Source organism: Phyllopteryx taeniolatus, chromosome 8 (genome assembly GCF_024500385.1).
Source record: "Phyllopteryx taeniolatus isolate TA_2022b chromosome 8, UOR_Ptae_1.2, whole genome shotgun sequence".
Classification (NCBI taxonomy): domain Eukaryota; kingdom Metazoa; phylum Chordata; class Actinopteri; order Syngnathiformes; family Syngnathidae; genus Phyllopteryx; species Phyllopteryx taeniolatus.
The window spans coordinates 30470068-30473544 of NC_084509.1; the positions used below are offsets into that span (position 1 = coordinate 30470068).

The 3477-nt window shown below is 41.4% G+C and overlaps 1 non-coding gene across 1 annotated transcript; it reads left to right on the plus strand.

Annotated features, from left to right (window-relative positions):
• The first annotated feature begins 3204 nt into the window (after positions 1-3204).
• Positions 3205-3310, plus strand: LOC133482827 (U6 spliceosomal RNA). Its single transcript, XR_009789979.1, has one exon. It is a non-coding gene; the product is annotated as a U6 spliceosomal RNA (small nuclear RNA).
• Positions 3311-3477: the final 167 nt, after the last annotated feature.

Sequence of the window (3477 nt, forward strand, 5' to 3'; positions counted from 1 at the left end):
CATTTTAAAAAAATATTTTCTTTTGCATATTTCATCCTTTTTTAAATCAATATATAGCAGTAAAACGAATCTGCCTTTCTTTCTCATTTTATCATGATTTTTGACGGAAAAATATTACAAAACAATATTAAAAAATACAGTGTGAGGCCGTCTATATCTGCTGCCATCTGCTGGAGGAATTTGGTATTACCACCTATTTACTCGTTTCTCTGTATTTTGATTGTGTTTTTAAAAACCACAGCTATAGATAAGTTGTTGAATATTGTTCTTGTTTTTAATAGTAGCAGTAGTATTAGCAGTCACAAGATCTATGATCGACTGGCGGAGGGAGGCTCCAGGCCTCCTCTTTTATCTGTAACCGTTTCATACAACAAAGAACATGTATGAATGTATGCTGTGATGTCTTTATTGATGATTGATATTTTTTTATGGTTGTTTGTCTTGTTTTTGTGACAGTGGCCTCTTAAAAAGCAAAATTCGGCACTCTGCGTTCCATGACTGAGCAATAAACGATTGGGTAAGATCCCCGGTCTCGACGGGGAGCGATCAATATAAATCAATCTATATATTATATATAAGAGGCGCGACAAGTGAAAGCTTATCGGTACCAATGTAAATGTATGTATCTATGTCAATAAAATCTAATCTTTATCAATAAGAAAGGTGGCGGTCGGTCGGCTGGCCGTCCCTCCCTAGCCACGCGGGGAGCACGGGTTCGATCCCCGGTCTCGGCGAGGGGGATCAATCTATTTACATACAAGGTGATTGAAAAGTAACTCGCTATTTTAAAATATTTCTAATTTATTCATTGATTTATTTATGCTGCTGGAGTCTATCCCAGCTATCTCCGGGCACACCCTGACTGGTCGCCAGCCATCGACAATGGCGTCTGTATTACGAACGGCGGCGGAGGGTGGGAGGCACCCTCACTGAGGACAGCCAATCGTGAGTGTAGAGAGTTTATGGTGTACGCTGATTGGCCATACTAATAAGTTAGGTGGGTACGCTGATTGGCCATCCTAATAAGTTACCTGGACCCATCAGCGAACCCCGAGTATGGCCCAAAGATGATTCACAAATTCGTGAAGCGTTCCTCATTAAAAAAAAATATTTTCTTCTGCATATTTCATCATTTTTTAAATCAAAATATAGAAGTAAAACGAATCTGCCTTTGTTTCTCATTTTATCATGATTTTCGACCAAAAAATATTAGAAAACTATATTAAAAAATACAGTGTGAGGCCATCTAGATCTGCTGCCATCTGTTGGAGAAATGTGGTATTACCACCTATTTACTCGTTTCTCTTTATTTTCATTGTGTTTTTAAAAACCACAGCTATAGATACGCTGTTAAATATTTTGCTTCTTTACAATAGTAGCACTAGTATTAGTTAGCAGTCACAACATCTATGATCGACTGGCGGAGGGAGGCTCCAGACCTCCTCTTTCATCTGTAACTGTTTCTTACAACAAAGACCAAGGTGCGGTTACCATTGTGCTTCATCACCAGCAGAGGGCGTTGCAGCCTGGAAGAATTGGTGATGTGGTTTTGCGCAGCTGTTGAGGGAACTTGAGGCCCAAGTGAGAAGCGGAGTTGACCCTGAGATGAAGGAATGCCTGATGATTCCGTTCCAAAGAGCTGGGAAAGAGGAACATGCTTACCCTCATCTCAGGCTCAACTTCCTCAGAGTTTTCACTGAAATACCCCCGGTACCCTGCTTCACATGTAAATAGTAAAAATGGTAAATGGACTGTGCTTATATAGCGCTTTATCTACACCTTCAAAGTGTCCAAAGCACTTTACAGAGCCTCACATTCACCTAATTGCACAATTCATACCACAAAGGGCTGCTGCTGCCATGCAAGGCACTGCCAGCACCACAGGGAGCAATTTAGGGTTCAGTGTTTTGGCCAAGGACACTTTGACCTGCGGACTGTAGGAGCCGGGACTCGAACCAGCTTCCTTTCGCTCACTGGACGACGCACTCTACTTACTGAGCCGCAGCCATCCAAGGTGGGTGCTTTTTATTTGTGTGGATAACTGCTACCATCTAGTGGACAAGATTAGAATTGTAATCAACTGAACCTACTTCAAAACTAATGCATCCACATAAATTAATATGCGAGGTGCCACGTCACTGTCACCCCAGAAAGACAACATTGCACAGCTCCTTTTCCAGAGAGACACTCTGAAGCGTAGGTCGCTCCACTTCATCAATTCTTCCAGGCTGCAACGCCCTCTGCTGGTGATGAAGCACAATGGTAACCGCAGCTTGGCCTTGACCTCTTGAGGTCACGTTCAAGAGAATAGCAGATTTGCGTGTTTTTTGGCATGCTGGAAAAGTGGTTAGCAGAAGAAAAACTACATTCATGCATTTCTGTGAGAGACACGGATGGATAGCCAATAAAAAGCATATGTGTTATCGTTATTATTATTATACAGTAATGTAAGGACAGAGACTAGAGAAAAAAAATAATGCCACCCCAACTTCAAATGTTTCTCTTTGCCTGTAGTAATAGGTTTAACCATAACTATTCCACAAAATACAATCCTAAAACACTTTTATATCATTTCAAACTCCCCTGACGATAGCCTGAAAAAGAAATTGCTTTCTTATGATTTGATTTTGAATAAATCCACCAACAAAACGTCCTCCAACACACGATAACTCTTCGTAACTTTTGCAAACAACCCAAGCTAAACTCCTCCCCGACGTACAAAAGATCTGAGTCCGTCGCGATGAATCACTTCGACATACGTCCTTGACACCAATTACTACTTCCCTCTGCAGGACGCTCGACTTTGTTTTGCTGTGCTGTGTCACTGCAGGCCTTGTGCGAGCAGGCGTGAGCCTTTCCTCCCCCACTTTGGCCGCAATCCCACGAGGGGGTGGTGCAGCGAAGAGGCCCTTCCTCTGTCTGCACCGAACAGCACTCGTCTGCGCTCAAATGTATTTGCATGATCCTCCCGGCAGCCTATCAGATTGCCGTGTGTGCACTCCTGTGTTTTCACAGGTAGTTTTTTTGTGAATTTCTGCTTGTAAAAATACACAATAATAACTAACATATTGTTGAACTAGCATTCCATATACACACCCATGTATTTTGTCACCGAGTTGTCCGAGTGGTCTGGGGTGATACCTGACCTCAATGATGTGCTCTATGATGTGCTCTTTATATACCTGCCCAGCAGGTATACCAATTGCGTTGCTTCGGCTTCGCATATACTAAAATTGGAACGATACAGAGAAGATTAGCATGGCCCCTGCGCAAGGATGACACGCAAATTCGTGAAGCGTTCCTCATTTTAAAAAAGTGTCCCTTATTTTAAAAAAATATTTTTTTATGCATATTGCATCCTTTTTTAAAATCAAAATATAGCAGTAAAACGAATCTGTTTTTTTATTTCCGATTTATTCCGAGCATTTATATAGCATTGCTTTCTCATTTTATCATTGTTTTTGACCTAAAAATATT